This window comes from Gopherus evgoodei, unplaced genomic scaffold (assembly GCF_007399415.2).
Source record: "Gopherus evgoodei ecotype Sinaloan lineage unplaced genomic scaffold, rGopEvg1_v1.p scaffold_33_arrow_ctg1, whole genome shotgun sequence".
Classification (NCBI taxonomy): Eukaryota; Metazoa; Chordata; order Testudines; family Testudinidae; genus Gopherus; species Gopherus evgoodei.
Window position 1 is genome coordinate 2612209 of NW_022060005.1, and position 19159 is coordinate 2631367.

Genomic DNA, 19159 nt, shown 5'->3' on the forward strand with positions numbered 1-19159 from the left:
CGTCTGTCCCCTCTTCCTGCTTTGTGCTCAGCTCTGTGAGGAATCCAGTGACTCCTGGGCAGAATTGTGACATTTCCCAGGGCCACAGAAGAGCTGTAGTGCTCTCAGATGTCCTCCATCGTAGGCCTTCGCTTCCCATCGGACGCCTGGATCCTCCTTCCAGTTTCCTGGAGGTTTCGCTGATGCTCTGCCTCCTTGCTGCAGTAACTGCATCACTGAAAGACTCTAAGGGACAACCCCCTTTTCCCCCATAATCTGCTGTCCTGTTCTCTGTCCTAGAGCCCAGCTCCATTGCAAACTGGGCCCATAGTGCTTCAATTCCAGCCATTGTAGGGTTCTCGACCAGACCTGGACAGTGCTACCAGAACTCAACCAGTAAACCAATGGGGCAAATCCTTCAGATAGGATCTTGTTTGTGACTCCAATTGTGTAAGTGAGGAAATGGTTCCGCTATTGTGGGGAACGTTCCTGGCTTCCACACTACACTGGTGGAATCGGAGAGCGAAAGGATCCGAGTCCTCGCTCCAGCTCCCTTTTCTCAGCCTTGTAAGAGACAACAGTGTGTAACCCACTAATGCCCCTTTGACTGGAGGTGGTAACAGGCCACTTGACAAGGAATGGTCTCTTCTGATATGTGTTAACTACTTACCATAAATCTATTCCACCCTGTATTTAGTTGAGAGACTCTGACTGACCAGTTACAATCGGGCGTTTAAAGTTTCCACAGTGCGATTGACACTCACTTCTCCACTGTCAGAGCAGCTCTCATTTTGGTGTCCCTACGCTGGAGGGCTGGGGCGAGTTTTGCATACAAATCCAGGAATGTGGCCTTGTGCATCCAGAAGTTCTACAGCCACTGCTTGTCATCCCACACCTGCATTAGGATGCGATCTCCCCAGTTGGTGCTTGTTTCTCAGGCCCAGAACTGGAGCTCCGCTATCTGCGACTGCGCCATGAATGCCACCAACAAGCTTAAATTGATTGTTGCTCTGTCCCACAGCAATCTGTTCTGCACGGACTCCTCATCTCCCCCACGTCTATTTTTGTGGTTCTGCACATACTGCAGGATCATGCACCCTGGGCTTGCAACGCTCATAACAATAGTGCAGAGATGTGCAGGTTCCATGCTTCCATCAGAGAGGGCCACATTGGTTTGTGGGATATAGGAAAAAAGGTGCCAAAATTATGGGATATGTATAAAATTATGGGATGGTGAACATTGCATTATGGGAGGTTGACCCCATGCTTCCAGTCACCACTCTGCAACCCATTTGGGCCCCACCATGCTGTGACGGTGCTGCCCGGGGGAGCCAGCTGAGGTCACTCAATCAGGGTGAACTGCAAACAAAACGGGGCAGACAAACCCCAAACGCTGGTGGTTATTCCAATACTTAGATTTACCTTGCCAGCACAAAACAGCTTCTATAGTACCTCACTGGTTACTTAGAAGTCCAAACCATGCAGTTCCCTTAAAGTGCCCAGGCTCAGGCCTCCGTCCAGACACACCTGTCAGATATGATGATGATTCCTGAAAATCTTACTTCATCATATAAAAGAGAAGGTTCTTCCAATCCCAAAGGATCAGCCACATACCCAGGTCCAATTATAACCTAGATCTTACCCAAAATACACGCTATAGCCAATTCTTGTTAACTAAGCTAAAATTTATTAGAAAAGAAAAGAGAGAGAGAGAGTTGGTTAAAAGATCAATATACATATAGACTTGAATTAAATTCTTGAGGTTCAGATACAGTCCATAGGTTATAGTCCAATTTCCATATTCAGGGTAGCTCCAGTCAATGACTGGGGATCTCAATCCTTGTGGCTTAAGGTTTCCCCCTCTTGAAACCCAAAGCAGATCTGAGATGAAGAAGGATCGTGTCCCAGGCTTCTTATACATTTCCAGCAGCCTTTCGGCCTGAGAAAACAATAGGCTTAACTCCTTCTCCCAAACATCCTGGCAATTAGCACAGAGTAATTTATCCATTAAACAGTTCAGATACAGGTTACCACAACCTTCAAAGAGACACATAGACAATAATACTATTTTACTCAAGTATCATCTTAAATTCTAATATTCCTTTTTTGATCTTTGAATTAAAACTATAGCAATAGACAAGACTTGTTTGCTGGCATCCCAAGACCTGAGCAAACATCTACCCTTCTACCTCTAACAATGCAGACTTGCATTTCAAAGCTCTATTCATTTACATATCTTCCTAACCAGTCCTTAAGGTTCACCCATGGGTCAGGTCAGTTAATTAACTCTTTCTGGCTCTGTCACCTTTCAATGTGATATTATATTATACTCATAATGTCACACATGTGTTGCCAAAATTTCCCAAAATACAGTGTGATGGACGGTGGTGAGTTGCATAGTGGGATACCTACCCATGGTGCACTGCACTCGGAATCAAGGGCTCCTAGTGAGTGCGCTCCCCACCAACACAAGGAGCCAAGTAGGCACGTGCACACAAGTGACATGTTAACTGCAGCAACTATATTCTGGTGTAACTTCAGTTAACATAAGTTTGTAGTGTAGATATGGCTTTAGGTATATGAATTATTTGGGAGAGGTAACAGCAAAACTATGAGGCTAGACCAAGATTCATTCAGGGATTAGACTCCTACTTTTGTGGATCTGGGCCTCCTGTACCCCAAAGGCACAAGAACAAAACGACACATAAAAAAGAGCCCAATATTTATTTCTTTTTTAAATTCTATGACTTGAGGGCGTATAACTCATGATTTTTGTATTCTTGTGGTTGTCAAGCCGTCTTTGGGTTGTAGAGGTGTGTTCATTATGTTGTTAAGGCCAAAACTATAACTGGGTTCAAAAAAGAATTAGGTATGTTCCTGGAGGACAGGTCCATCAGTGGCTACTAGCAAAGGTGATCAGGGATGCAACCCCATGCTCTGGATGTCTCTAGTCTCTGTTTGCTAGAAGCTGGGAGTGGATGCACCTCTGAAGCACCTGGCATTGGCCACTGTCAGAAGACAAGATACTGGACTAGATGGACCTTTGGTCTGACCCAGTGTGGCTCTTTTTATGTTCAGTAAAAATTATAGTAGATTTTTGCCTTTGATGAGGATTTAATAGCAAACTGCATAGTGCCCTTAGTGAATATTGGGAACCAAGTTCTACACATTGCAAGCAGAGTCGTGCAAAAAAGCAGTAAGGGCTGGATTGAGAGGCAAAACAACAGTTGTGAAAGGCAATCTCCATGGGTGGAGCAAATGAAAATGAAGATGTTTTGACACCAGGCCAGGAGATCAGTCAAGCTGGAAGTCACAGGATCCAACAGAATAAACTTGTGCTACAAAAATAAAAATTTAGAATTAAAAATTCCAAATTAAAAGTCACAGTAAAAGCCTAGGAAGTGCTATACTAGAAACACAGACGTCATTGCTAAAACTACTAGCCGCTATTTACTTCTGAATATTTTCATTGATTTGCTATTAAAATATAAATTAAATAGCACAATGACATCCATCTGCACAGTGTTGACAAAGGTAAACGATGAAGTGCTAAGAGTAATGACATTGTAAAAGGTAAACAATTCGAAGGAGCAAAACTATATTTAAAATGGCTTACAAGAAAGGGAGCACAGTTCAGGGAATGCCAGCAGAAGATCAGACATGTTTGTCAGCGGCCAGGAGGCTCTATGCAGACATATAATGGGATAAGGGATCTTTTGAATACTCAAGATGTGTGACACAGTTTTTGGGGGTTGTATGTAAAATATTTCACTGAATCAAGTCTCCTGCAGCATCTTAGCACGTTATATCCGATAGAGACGCTGCCGTGTCTAGGCATTGGGATGCCGGTGCCTTAAGAACCCAGCCCTGGGAAGCCCGTGCTGAGCCGTACTGTCTTGTGCAAAGGGGAATAAAAAAGTCCTTCTGCTCTACACCCTATTTTTGCAAACACGGCAGGTGGCTCATCCATTGGGGTTACTGTTACTCATAGGTGCTGAAACTAGGGTGCTGCTGCACCCCTTGGCTTGAAGTGGTTTCCATGATATACAGGGTTTACAGTTTGATTCAATGGCTCTCAGCACCCCCACTGTACAAATTGTTCCAGCACCCCTGCTGTTACCCCCTCTGCCCCTCCCTGTGCCCCAGGGCTTTGCCCCCAGCCACCATCTGGCAGCACCTCACCCTGGGCTTAGCCCTGGCTCCAGGGGTGAAAGTAACTTACAGGACTTACCGGTACTGCCGGAGTCCTGAAGGGGCATGGCCTCAGGCAGAAGAGGTGGGGCCTCTCAAAATTTAAAGGCCCTGGGGCACCAACTGTGACTGGGAGCCCCAGAGCCTTTAAATCAACCAGGGGCTCTCAGCTGAAGAGGTGGCAGGGAGCCCTCAGAGGCAAATTAAAGGGCCCAGGACTCCGGCTGCCGCAGGGAACCCTGAGCTTTGCCAGACTGGGGCCAGGATTTAAAGGGCTCTGGGCTGCCCGCAGCTGTCGGAGCTCTGAGCCCTTTCAATCCCCGCCACGGAAGCCGGTGCAGTCCGGCACAGCGTATTGGCTCTTGCTGGTACGCCGTACTGGACCGTACCCACTTACTTTCACCTCTGCCTGGCTCCTTCCTACCCACCCCCAGCCGCAATGAAAACAGCAATGCACAGTCATCAAACAGAGCAAAAGGCCCAGCCAATGCACACTCCTGCTTGGCTCCTGGCTGTCATGAAATCAGGAGCAGCTGGGTTAGAGTCAGAGCTCCTGAGATACTGGTTCTACCTCCCAATTGGCAAGAACTGCAACAGCAAATGCAAAACACAAAGGAGACAGCAGCAGTCATGCTGCTTGCCTGGCTTACTCCTCTTCCCCCTTCCCACCCCTCACCAGTGAGAGCTACCCTGCCTGTTCCTCCCCACCCAGCCAGGAACCAGAGCCATGCTGCTTGAAAGTCACTCACTCTTCTTCCCCCACCTCTCCCTTGGCTGACTGTTCTTTGCTCAGCCAATAGGAAAGCAGGGGTGTATCTGGCAGAGCCAATAACAGGGCTGGGAGGCTTCTGCAGCACTTTTTTCAAATTCTTTCTTTTCGTTGAAAGGAAGATGCTCACTGGGAGCCGTCAGGGGAAGGAAGCTCTGTGCTTAGGTCAGAAGATGCCTGCTGCAAATGTCCTCATGGTCTGCCTAGACTGACTCTCACCTTCACATGTTGATAAGTTACACAGGCAGGAGCAAGTCCCTTGTGGCACCAGTAGACACAGGGTTGCTGAGGAGGGGGCTGCTGCCCCACACACATTCAGGGAATAATTATCCCCACAGCTAACCCAAGTTTCAGGCTGCAACAGCAGTGCTGAAGAATGACCACCTGAGATCTTTCTCTGTTGTCAAGAAACAAATATGAGGTGTCGTGCCACAAATATTACAGCTAATTCATGCAGTGCACAGTGCAGTGATGGATGGTGTGATGAAGGTGAGTCTTCCCAAGGCATGATGGAATGCAACGCAGTGAACCACTGGCCAGATGGTCCAGGCCAAGGGCCTTCACAGGAGGTACAAGCTTGTGAATGCACTGCTGAGCACATGGCCCCTTCCCCTTTTAAGGACCGGCTCCTCATGGCCTGCGACTAGAGAAGACTTAACTAGAGATGACTTGGCTGCATTTGGTTGGTCACACTCCACCTCAGGCAATGTCCATGCAGCGTCCATGCATTGGGTATGTGAGTGCTGCCTAATTAGAGTCCCAGACACCTTGTCTACCTGGGAGTTCTTCTGATCTTCCAGCTGTTCAACCAGCCCATTCATCCCACAGGCAGGAGGGAGAGGGAAAGCCACTTCACAAGTATTCGAAGAGGGAGAGGAGACAAAAGAGGGGGGTAGTGTAACGGACCGTCTGAGCATACAGGTTATACACAGCATAGTCATACAGAGCATCACTGCTGCTCCTACAACAGTTTTAAGTGTAATTTAAACAATATTTGTGGTGGTGCAGCTCTGGCTTGTTTCTTCACAGCTGTGAAAGATTACACTTTCTCTGTTCTGCAGCACGGCTCTCGCACCCTGGCTGTGCTTTACTTTTTGCATTTATCTAAGTGTAGACAACAGAAAAAAAATCAGTTCTACAACTTTTAATTCATTTCACTTTTAATGTCCTAGTGCACCAATGTTTAAGTTTCAAACACTGCACAGGAATCTTGGTCTAAGAACTATTTTCACTCAGATATGTCACCTTTTAAAAAAGGTTTTGGAACCTTCAGTAGTCTATGGTTTTATAACTTTTTTTTTTTAAAAAAAACTAAGTTATTGGCGCTGGAACGAGGGGCACTGGGGATGCAGTGGTTTCGGGCTTGAAGTGATTTCCATCACATACAGGGCCAGCACAGTGGCTGCATGATCTCCAGATTATTCTTGGGCATGACATTTTTGGAGATCTTTCTAATTCATCATGAAAGACATTTTCAGATTATGTTTTGTAACTTGGTCTTTCACCACTAACATAAATGAGCTGATGCTAAACTACGGGGGTTAAAATGAACATTTAAAAGTTTGTCAAGAGGAAAAGTAGCATTAGAAATAGGTCTGCTATTGTGTGGCCAGGGAGGTTAAAGTGTTCTCCTACAGGTTTTTGTATATTGCCATTCCTAATATCTGATTTGTGTCCGTTTATCCTTTTCCATAGAGACTGTCCAGTTTGGCCGACGTACATAGCAGAGGGGCATTGCTGGCATATGATGGCGTATATTACATTGATGGACGTGCAGGTGAATGAACCGGTGATGGTGTGGCTGATCTGGTTAGGTCCTGTGATGGTGTCGCTGGTGTAGATATGTGGGCAGAGCTGGCATCAAGGTTTGTTGCATGGATTGGTTCCTGAGCTAGAGTTATTATGGGGCGGTGTGCAGTTACTGGTGAGAATATGTTTCAGGTTGGCAGGTTGCCTGTGGGCGAGGACTGGCCTGCCACCCAAGGCCTGTGAAAGTGTGGGATCATTGTCCAGGATGGGTTGTAGATCCCTGATGATGCGTTGGAGAGGTTTTAGCTGGGGACTATATGTGATGGCCAGTGGAGTCCTGTTGGTTTCTTTCTTGGGTTTGTCTTGCAGTAGGAGGCTTCTGGGTACACGTCTGGCTCTGTTGATCTATTTCCTTATTTCCTCATGCGGGTATTGTAGTTTTGAGAATTCTTGGTGGAGATTTTGTAGGTGTTGGTCTCTGTCTGAGAGGTTAGAGCAGATGCGGTTGTACCTCAGTGCTCGGCTGTAGACAATGGATCGTGTGATGTGCCCGGGATGGAAGCTGGAGGCATGAAGGTAGGCATAGCGGTCGGTAGGTTTTCGGTATAGGGTGGTGGTAATGTGATCATCACTTATTTGCACCGTGGTGTCTAGGAAGTGGACCTGTAGGAGAACACTTCAACCTCCCTGGCTACACTGTAGCAGACCTTAAAGTGGCCATCCTGCAGCAAGCACAGCTCCACTGTCTGTAGACATCAGAGAACCCACACAGGAGAGTCACCCTATAGATGTTCTGTCTGTGGGAAAAGCTAAAAGACAAAGTTGGATCTAATATCTCACCAGAAATTCTACACATGATAGAAGGTGTTGGGAGCCTTCCCTGTGGGTCAATGGGTCTGTGCCCTCCTGAAGCAAAGTGTAAATGTGCTGCATTTGAGGAGGGTCTGGGTAGGGTCAGAAGGCGGGTTGATGGTTGGGGTTTCAGTGGTGGGAGGTTGGTGGGGGCCAGGGAAGGAGGAAACACTGGGTACTAGGGGGATGGATCATTTCAGAGTTTGGAGGGAGCAGGCAATGGGATTAGTTGGGAGACATTTCTGTGGATTCCACACACACTTTCCAATGTAGAGAAGAGGTAAAAATACCTGGTTGCAGTTTGTGTCTGACCATCTCTGCAGCTCCTATGGCCCCTTGTGGTGGGGATAAGGGGACATTATTCTGGGAGGCAGCGATGGGGCCTGTAGCTATAAGGCAATGAGAGCTGCTGATCTGAAGTGTAAGGATTTCAGAGCAGTGCTCAGTGTATGGAATATTTCTGGATACAAAGAGGTGGGCTGCAGATCAGGGAATGTGTGGGGTGTTATCTGTGGGGTGGGATCTTTGGGGTATTGCACTGTTGCTGTGTGGGCAGTATGGTGTAATAGTGAGAGCAGGGAGACTAGGAATCAGGACTCCTGGGTTCTCTTCTGCACTCTGCATGAGGAATAGGGTCTAATGGGCTAAAACAGGAGAGACAACTATGAATCAGGACTCCCGGGTTCTGTTCCCAGCTCTACCAATATTTACATTTGTGACCTTTTATGAGTGGCCCTTCTGCTGAAAGTTTATCTGGTTTCCTTTGACCCTGTTTGCAGGGAGAGGCTCTGCTCATGTTGTTACACATTTAGGTTCTACTGTATTTCAGGAATAATCCCAGAGTTATGAACATATTGGGAATGCAGGTTATTCATAACTCTGAAATGTTCATAACTCTGAACAAAATGGTATGGTTGTTCTTTCAAAAGTTTACAACTGAACAATAACTTAATTCACCTTTGAAACTATACTAGGTAGAATAAAAATGCTGTTTTTAATCATCTTCATTTAAATGAAATAAGCACAGGAATGGTTTCCTTATCTTGTCAAATTTTTTTTAACCTTTCTGTTTATTTTTTCTTAGTTTACATTTATTACAGTACTGTATTGTATTTGTGGTTTGTTTTTTCTTTTGTCTCTGCTGTTGACTAATTGCGTACTTCTGGTTCCAAATGACATGTATGGTTGACTGGTCAGTTCATAACTGTAACAGCCATGGGAGGATTTTATAGACTCATAGAAGGGACCAATGTGATCATCTAGTCCGACCTCCTGCACAAAGCAGGCCACAGAACCCTACCCATCCACTTTATAACAAACCCCTAACCTATATCTGAGTTATTGTGGTTTGAAGACCTCAAGCTGCAGAGAATCCACCAGCAAGTGACCCATGCCCCACTCTGCAGGGGAAGGTGAAAAACCTCCAGGGCCTCTGCCAATCTGCCCCGGAGGAAAATTCCTTCCCGACCCCAAATATGGTGATCAGCTAAACCCTGAGCGTGTGGGCAAGACTCACCAGCCAGCACTCAGAAAAGAATTCTCTGCAGTAACTCAGATCCCATCCCATTCAACATCCCATCACCGACCACTGGGCATACTTATCTGCTGATAATCAAAGATCAATTGCCAAAATTAGGCTATCCCATCATACCATCCCTTCCATAAATTTATCAAGCTTAATCTTAAAGCCAGATATGTCTTTTGCCCCCACTATTCCCCTTGGAAGGCTGTTCCAGAACTTCACTCCTCTAATGGTTAGAAACCTTCGTCTAATTTCAAGTCTAAACTTACTAGTGTCCAGTTTATGCCCATTTGTTCTTGTATCTACATTGGTACTAAGCTTAAATAATTCCTCTCCCTCCCTAATATTAATCCCTCTGATATATTTATAAAGAGCAAGCATATTCCCCCTCAGCCTTCTTTTGGCTAGACTAAACAAGCCAAGCTCTTTGAGTCTCCTTTCATATGACAGGTGTTCCATTCCTCGGATCATCCTAGTAGCCCGTCTCTGAACCTGTTCCAGTTTGAATTCATCCTTCTTAAACATGGGAGACCAGAACTGCACACAGTATTCCAGGTGGGATCTCACCAGTGCCTTATATAATGGTACTAACACCTCCTTATCTTTGCTGGAAATACCTCGCCTGATGCATCCTAAAACCGCATTAGCTTTTTTAATGGCCATATCACATTGGTGGCTCATAGTCATCCTGTGATCTACCAATACTCCAAGGTCCTTCTCCTCCTCTGTTGCTTCCAACTAATGTGTCCCCAATGTATGTCTAAAGTTCTTATTATTGATCCCTAAGTGCATGACCTTGCACTTTTCACTATTAAATTTCATCCTATTACTATTACTCCAGTTTACAAGGTCATCCAGATCTTCCTGTGTGATATCCCGGTCCTTCTCCGTGTTAGCAATACCCCCCAGCTTCGTGTCACCCGCAAACTTTATTAGCACATTCCCGCTTTTTGTGCCAAGGTCAGTAATAAAAAGATTAAATAAGATTGGTCCCAAAACCAATCCTTGAGGAACTCCATTAGTAACCTCCTTCCAGCCTGACAGTTCACCCTTCAGTACGACCCGTTGTAGTCTCCCCTTTAACCAGTTCCTTATCCACCTTTCGATTTTCATATTGATCCCCATCTTTTCCAATTTGACTAATAATTCCGCATGTGGAACCATGTCAAATGCCTTACTGAAATCGAGGTAAATTAGGTCTACCACATTTCCTTTGCCTAAATAATCTGTCACCTTCTCAAAGAAGGAGATCAGGTTGGTTTGGCATGATCTACCCCTAGTAAAACCATGTTGTAATTTGTCCCAATTACCATTGACCTCAATGTCCTTAACTACTTTCTCCTTCAAAATTTTTTCTAAGACCTTACATACTACAGATGTCAAACTAACAGGCCTATAGTTACTCGGATCACTCTTTCTCCCTTTCTTAAAGATGGAAACTATGTTAGCAATTCTCCAGCTGTATGGTACAACCCCTGAGTTTACCGATTCATTAAAAATTCTTGCTAACGGGCTTGCAATTTCATGCTCCAGTTCCTTTAATAGTCTCGGATGAAGATTGTCTGGGCCCTCCGATTTTGTCCCATTATGCTGTTCAAGTATGGCTTCTACCTCAGATGTGGTAATATCCACCTCCATATCCTCATTCCCGTTTGTCATCCTTCCATTACCCCTAAGCTCCTCATTAGCCTTATTAAAGACTGAGGCAAAGTACTTATTTAGATATTGGGCCATGCCTAGGTTATCCTTAACCTCCTTTCCATCCTCAGTGTTTAGCGGTCCCACTTCTTCTTTCTTTGTTTTCTTCTTATTTATATGGCTATAGAACCTTTTACTACTGGTTTTAATTTCCTTTGCAAGGTTCAACTCTACTTGGCTTTTAGCCTTTCTCACTTTATCCCTACATGTTCTGACCTCACTAAGGTAGCTTTCCTTGCTAATCCCACCCTTCTTCCACTCCTTGTAGGCTTTCTGCTTTTTCTTAATCACCTCTCTGAGATGCTTGCTTATTTCTTATTGTTGATGGTCAGGGAGAAGAAAGGGTCTTGTGTTTCTGGAAATTCGGGACAGTCTTTTTCTTGTTTACATTTGTACTTTTCTTGGTCTCTAGCTTTCCAAATAAATAATAAAATGTTTGAATGATTCTCTCATCACCCTGAGCATCCCACAAGTTTCTTCTTGAGGGGTGGTGGGCAAACTGCCTCAAACCAGGTCAGTTCCTTCCTTATTCAGGAGCAGGTTAGACAAACACCTGCCAGAAATGGTCTAGATAATACTTAGTCCTGCCTTGAGTGCAGGGGACTGGACTAGATGACCTCTCGAGGTCCCTTTTCAGTCCTATGATTCTATGAATATTGGCATCTTCAGCTAGAAAGTTTTTGTTATTACTGTATTTTATTATTCTGCCACTGTCTCATTCTTCTCTAGCTCTCTCTGTCAGGGGAGAGTTTTACTGAGTCAAAGGGTTTTAGCTGGATTCCTTTGTCCCTGATTTCAAGGAGAGACTCAGAACACATTGAGATTATTCCTGAAATGACTGTCCTGGGAGGGAATTCGCCTTGCCTCTGGCTGGTGGGGGTGAGGTCTTGTGTTTCTGGACATTTAGATTTTGGTTGAGTCTTTAATTTCACATTGAAGATTTTTCAACATTGGTTTCTGCTTTTCTGACTAAAAGATTTGTTGCAAACCCTTCGTCTCCCTGGGCATCCTGGGGAATTTCCTCAGTTCTTGAGCTTAGCACAAGGCTGGATACGCAGACACTTCCAGAGGAGGAGCAGCTTGTCTCTTTGCCAGCAGCATCTCCAGTGTCTATTCTCTGTTTCAGCTCAGTGAGGAATCCTATTGCTCCCAGGCAGAATCTTGACATTTCCCCGAGGACACAGAGCAGCTAAAGGGCTCTCAAAGATCCTGGCTGGACTCCATCCCAGGCATTTGCTTCCCATCAGGTGTCTGGCTCCTGCTTCTAGTTTTTTGGTGCTTTCTGTGATACTAACTCCGTAGTGTTGCAATTGTCTATATTGGGGAAAAGGGGATTTATCCCCTAGACACTTTGCTGCCCTGTTCTCTGTCCCAGATGCCAGCTCCATTGATCTATAAATTGGACCATCAAACCCCAACATCAGGGCTCTGATTTCACCCCCTGCCCTGGACCTGCTTTGGAGGGGAGTGAACAACTGCAGCCACAAGACAAAACATCCACTGTTTTTGTTATGTTATTTTTTTGTTCCACATTTGTACAATGCCTTGCACAATGGGGTCCTGGATCATGACTGGAGCTCCTTGCTCATACAATAATATAAGGTTCCTAAAAAATCCCCTACCACAATTGGATCTGCTGCAGCCACTTCCATTCACCAACCCCTAGGGGGATGGAACAAGCTGGAGCAGGCTGTGGTGGTTATTTTGGCCATAGATGTCTCCTTCTGTCCTTTTGATTCCCTTATCAATTTTCTGTCATTTCAAGAAGGGTGATTGGGGGAGGGTTCAGGAGCTTTGGTGCATTTCACAGCCGAGTTCCAGAGTCTTGTTTCCATTCCAATCCCTCCCTGTTGCTGTCACACTAGAGACTTTGAATCCCTCTACAATGAGAAAAACTTGTTTCAAAAGCCAGTTACAGTTGCTAGGCACCAATCATTTCCTGACCTCTCCCACCATTTACACATTCCCAGTCATGAAGAACAAGGACAGGGGAAGCTGAGGCCTTCCAAATCCTGAATTGTGCTCTTAATAAAAACTTCTCAGCAGATTTTTTGGTTTGTATTGATGTGAACAAACAGATCAAAGCAGATTACCTAGTAAATAAACAAAAACACAAACTGAGCTTAATATACTAGAGAAGTAGGATATGAATTACCAGATTCTCACATGGAGGGATAAACTGGCTGGCAGATTCTTAAGGTACAAACTGCCATTGCTTTGCAGCTTGGGTTTCCCAGGTTTTCATACACAGGCTAGAAATCCCTTTAGCCTGGGATCATCACTTCCCCCAGTTCAGTCTTTTTTCTTCAGGTGTGGTGGTGTAGGGAGAGTGAGGTACAATCATGTCACTTTCCCCTTTTATATCTTTTTCCCACTTGCTGGAAAGCTCTTTTGCTGTGACCTGCGTCAAACAGTTACCATTGTGTAGTGCTATTTCTGAGAGTTTCTATTGTACACAGTTCCTGGGGTAATCCTTGTGCTTGTGTGCATTTCCTCAATAAGCCATTAACATTGTTTGGTTTCACTGTTGTACCTAAAAGGCTGCTTGTGGGTGTTTTCAACCTAACAACATGTTTCAGTAACACATACATAGCCCAACTTCATAACTTCACATACAATGATAGCACATTGAGATATTCTAGTCTAGCAAATCAGAACTTTTAGAATGATACCTCACAAGGCATACTTTGTCCAAAATGTATCCTAATTATATGACAGTGGTGAATATGAGGGTGTCAGGGTGTCACACACCCATCCTCTCCCTTGGATGGGGATGGATTAACATCTCCACACTGTCTCTGAATTGCCTCTTCTCTGGAAGGAGTGTAGAGAGGATAGGCTTTCTCTCAATGGTCAGGGGACTATTGGGATGATCCCCCTGAAATATAGGGGACCAGGAAAGGATCCTAGGTAGAAGTGATTTAGGTACTTCAGAGATACACCTACTTCTAATACCGAAGGCACCAGGGTTCCTTACCCAGCAAGGTCACATTTTGATCATTCTCCTGCATGACATTCCTGTAGAGGGTTCTCTGAGCACGGTCGACCAGGGCTCCCTGCCCCTGGGTGAAATACAAAGCCGCCTCCTCGAAGATCACTGGCCCCTGAAACAGCCAGAGTCCCCCACTCAGAAACTGCTGCCCCAGTCAGAATCCCACCACCTGAGATGGGAAGAGCTGCAAAATTTCTCTGCTTTCTCTAGGGAAGAATGGAAAAATTGTTCAGAGCTTTCATTAAAAACCTCCACTGTTTCTGTGGAAAAACTATGATGCCAAGAGCTGCTGCCTCCAGTTATTCCATTATAGATCTCACAATATTTATAACATTTTTCCATGCTCTCCTGATTCCTAGCAGAGAACTTGCACAGTCCCTTGCTTGACACGACTGCCATCTCTCATTTCTTTCAGGGGGTCTGGAAGCAAGATGCCCGTATTCAAGATGGCCACCATTTCCCTCCAGTATTGGCATGTGGAAGTGAGGCTGCCTCTAATAAAGATGGCCACCAACTCCCATTGATTTCCATGAACCGGAAGCCATGCTCTTCTCAGGGAATACGGCTGCAGCTCCATGGTTAGGAGACTGGACAGGAAACTGAAGAGTAAAGGGAATTCAGGAAGCTAGAGGCAGAGTAGGGGGGTGAGGGGGAATGATTGGTGCACACATAAAGCAGATGGGGTGAAGGGAAAGTGGGGGCATGAGGCAGCGTGGGAGGGTGCAGTGTAATGGGAGTGGAGTGAGGCAGCTACAGGGTAAGTATTGGGAGCTTGTGGGAGTCTGAGCAGGGTGCAGTGTGATTTGGGCAGGGCGGGAGATTGACCCTGAAGGGTTTAGAAGATGTGTGGGCTTGGCAGGGAAGATGTGTGGTGTGGGGAATGGAGGGAATAGAACAGGGACTGTTTATACTCTTGAGTGTAGGGCTGGAGGTGTCTGTAATGCCCATGCCGACAAATACTCCCTACACATCCCCTCCCCACCCATCACATTGCAGCATAATCTGCCATCACCTGCTGTTCTCTATACAGATCATATTTCACAGGCAGAAGCTTCATGAGCTGCTCTCTCTCATGGGATGCACAGCTCAGCCACCTGAGAGAGGCAGTGCACCACGCTGCACTGATTGGTTAAACCCCTGTGAGATGTAAGCCTAGCCCCTGCCTTTCCAGGAGCTTGATGGCTGGGGCACAATCTTCACTGGCAATAGGCCTCTGTTATCAGCACATCCAGGGCTTTGTTTCCTCATAGTGAGGAATTTACACCGCCCCCTGCTGGGAATGTCACAGAACCACTAACTGTGATATGTAAGCTGTCACTCAAATCAGCTTCTGTACCAGATGATTTGAGGATAGCTAATGTGATGCTAGTTTTTAAAACAGCTCCAGACGTGATCCTGGCAATTACAGGCTGGTAAGCCTAACTTCAATACCTGGCAAACTGATTGAAACCGTAGTAAAAAACAGAATTATCAGACACGTAGATGAACATGATTTGTTGGGGAAGCATCAACATGGTTTTTGTAAAGGGAAATCATGTCTCACCAATAGTCTAGAATTCTTTGAGAGCGTCAACAAGCATGTGGACAAGGGTGAGCCGATGCATATAGTGAACTTGGACTTTCAGAAAGTCTATGACAAGGTCCCTCACCAAAGGCTCTTATACCACACAAGCAGTCATGGGAGAAGAGGGAAGGTCCTCTCATGGTTAGGAACTGGGACTGTTCAGCTTGGAAAAGAGACAACTAAAGGGAGATATGATAGAGGTCTATGAAATCGTGAAGGATGTGGAGAAAGTAAGGAAGTGTTATTTACTCTGCCACATAACACAAAAACCAGGCGTCACCCAATAGGTAGCAAATTTAAAAGAAACAAAAGGAACTATTTCACACAATGCAGTCAACCTGTGGAACTCATTGCTAGGGGATGTTGTGAAGGCCAAAAAATAATCAGTTACGATCATGGAGGATAGGTCCATCAATGTCTATTAGTCAAGATGATCAGGGATGCAAACCCATACTCTGGCTGTCCCTAGCCTCTGGCTGCCCAGAGTTTGAAGTGGACAACGGGATGAATCACTCAACGATTGCCTGGTCTGTTCATTCCCTCTGAAGCACCTGGCACTGGCAACTATCAGAAGACAGGATACTGAGCTGGATGGACCATTAGTCTGACTAAGTATGGCCATTCTTATGTAATGCAAGGCCCACATTTAAAGACTCCAGCAGAGATTTCATGTTCTGTTCTCCTTCCCTCCCCCGCATTCATTTCTGACCAAACCTTCCAGCAGCTGCCTGACAATCTACAACCTGAGTATGTTCCACTGCAGCCATTTCCCTGCCCTGACTCCTGGGAGGGTGAGACGATCTGGATCTAAACACGGACATTATTCTGCAGCCTGTCAGGGTGAGCAGGGTGATGGGGGAGGTTTCAGAAGGGGCTCTAGTTCATTTCACACCCTGATACCGCCCTCTCTCCCCCAGCTCTTTCCCTGCAGACAGAGGATTTAGACTCTGCCAGGTTGGGAAAACATCTTCTCACTTTATTACTCACATGAGCCAGCATCAGCCTTTGAATTTACGCCCACAGTTATTTCCAGCCATTCCAGCCCTTCCTCTACTGAGTGTGCAAAGGGCATCGTGTGCACAGCTACAGCTCTGTGCCCACTGCACTGCCCTGGCTGGGGGCACATTCAGAGGCTAATTCACAGGCACGTGTCACTGTTTTGCCCCTTTCAGTTCTGGATTTGGGCAGTGCCCGTTTTCTGTGGGAAACCAACTAGCTCATCACCCCGACACAGTCCTGCCCTTCTCTAGGGCTTTCCCTGGGGAGCTCTCAAAGGATTTCACCACCATTCACACATACCCAGCCTCCTGCCCTTGGGCAGAGAGTCTGGCTTAGGGCCAGACCCTGAGACCTGCCCGAGGGGAACAGACAGCGGGGACCCAGCACCCTGTGCCTCTGGCTGGAGCTTTTCTCCAGAGATCTCCCAGCGCTGTGCAGAGGGGCCCAGCCTCCCCTTCCAGCCCCAGCACAGTCCCCCCAGTTCTCTACATCCTCTGCAAGCTCCAGCTTGGGACCTGGGGCAGCAGAGCCGGGGCTGCCCCAGTGGCCCGTCCCAATTGGACTGGGCACAGTGCAGGGTTAATGCAGGTCTCCCCCCAACATCATAGATCCCTCTTCAGCTGCTGCTCAGTCCCACTCCCAGACAATGGAGGTGGCAGCAGCAGCGTCTGACCTGGGAAGCTCCAACCCTGAGCAGAGCAATAGCAGCCTCCCATCCCCGAGCAGCCCCCAGAGGCCCCTGGCTAATGAAACCCACTGCCTGTGGGCTGGGAACTTGGCACGTTTGGATCCAGCCTGACTCCTTCTCCCAGCCTGGGAAGTGTCCCACAGAGCCACGGCCGCTGCTGCGGGTCCCTCCCATCCCCTGGTACTTTGACTACTAGGGACAGTTCACCCTCTGGATTGAGGGAATAAACATCCCTGAGAGCCAGGCCTGTCCTGGATCACCAGATCCCAGCCGCAGTTACCGCATGGGAATGATTTGTGGGTGGTGAGAAGCTGGTGGAGAAGCAAGGACAGGGCAGGTTCAGAGGCAGGAGTGTGATGATGCACAGAGCCTAGGTAGGGGACTGAGAAGGCTCCAAGTGCTAGAGATTGGACCAATATGGGATGGGGTGGATCTGAGAGCCCCACGGAGCAATGAGATGGCCCAGAGACCATGGGGCAGCTGACACATCCCTGAGGTTGTGGGGCTCAGAGATTATGTGACAGAGACAGAGAATGAGAGGGGGTGGGAGGGGGTGAAAGAGGTGATAATATAACAAAAGGAGGAAAGTAGATGAGAAGGGAGAGGATCAGGAGGTGAAAGTGACACAGAGCCAGAAGGGAAAGGAAGAAATAGCAACAAATGAGGCACAAATGGGAGCTGACAGAGGAAATGGTTATTTAGCTCAGCTATCCCTGCTGCTCCACCCACAGCCTTACCCTGTCCCCCAGCCCCTGCTGCTTGTGTCCCTGTCAATCTGGTTTCCTTCGATAAGCTGTCTGGTGAGCCAGGGTTCCTCTACGTTCCCTTCCCCCTCCTAGCACTGCTATCTCATTAGGAATCAGGAGCCTGAAGAGATTGTGAGGTGACCAGGGACTCATGGATCCAGAGAGATTCCCAGTCACAAGGACCCCTTGAGGTGAGACACAGCTCTGAAGGGCAGCAGGGGATGCTGCTCTGTGGGACACATTTCCAGGCAGGGAGAAGGATTCTGGCTGGATCTCTCCTGAGCCCAGTTTCCATCCTTAGGGGAAAAGCATAGTATGGGGGTTTCATTAGTGGTGCCATCAGAGGGCTCTTGTTCTTGCTAAGGAGGGGAGGCTGTGCTGTCTTCATCTTCTTTTTCTGCTCTGGTATTAGTGTTGAGCTCCCTGGCTCAGAGGTTACTCAGAGATAGGTGGTTGTAGATGTGCTGGTGGGTGGCTGCCCTTCTACAATCCCAAAAGAAGGGAAAATGTTCCTGGAGACCCTCTGGAGAGGTCATTTGGTTCCCGGAAGATGTGCGATTTCCCTTGCAGGAGATTGAGGGATCTCCACACACACAGGAATTTTGACTTTGGCACAGCACTGTTGTGAAAACTTTTACCCCTTTGCAACTCTGCTGAGACCAGAGCCCATTCCAGACACAGAGCCAGTGCTGGTGAGGGAGATCAACATCTTTCTGTGTACCAACATGCAACCCTGTTTAAAAATGTTCGTAAATGATCTGGGGAAAGGGGTAAAAAGTGAGGTGGCAAAGTTTGCAGATGATACTAAACTGCTCAGGATAGTTAAGACCAAAGCAGACTGTCAAGAACTTCAAAAAGATCTCACAAAACTAAGTGATTGGGCAACAAAATGGCAAATGAAATTTAATGTGGATAAATGTAAAGTAATGTACATTGGGAAAAATAATCCCAACTATACATACAATATGATGGGGGCTAATTTAGCTACAAACTAATCAGGAAAAAGATCTTGGAGTCTTTGTGGATAGTTCTCTGAAGACATCCATTCAGTGTGCAGAGGAGGTCAAAAAAGCAAACAGGATGTTAGGAATCATTAAAAAGGGGATAGAGAATAATTATTGCCCTTATATAAATCCATGGTATGCCCACATCTTGAATACTGAGTACAGATGTAGTCTCCTCATCTCAGAAAAGATATACTGGCATTAGAAAAGGTTCAGAGAAGGGCAACTAAAATGATTAGGGGTTTGGAATGGGTCCCATGTGAGAAGAGATTAAAGAGGCTAGGACTTTTCAGCTTGGAAAAGAGGAGACTAAGGGGGATATGACAGAGGTATATAAAATCATGAGTGATGTGGAGAAAGTGAATAAGGAAAAGTTATTTACTTGTTCCCATAATATCAGAACTAG

At 46.4% G+C, this 19159-nt stretch overlaps 1 pseudogene; it reads right to left on the minus strand.

The window, feature by feature from the left end:
* The window catches only part of LOC115641004, a 161524-nt pseudogene that overhangs the window by 12105 nt on the left and 130260 nt on the right, over positions 1 to 19159 (minus strand).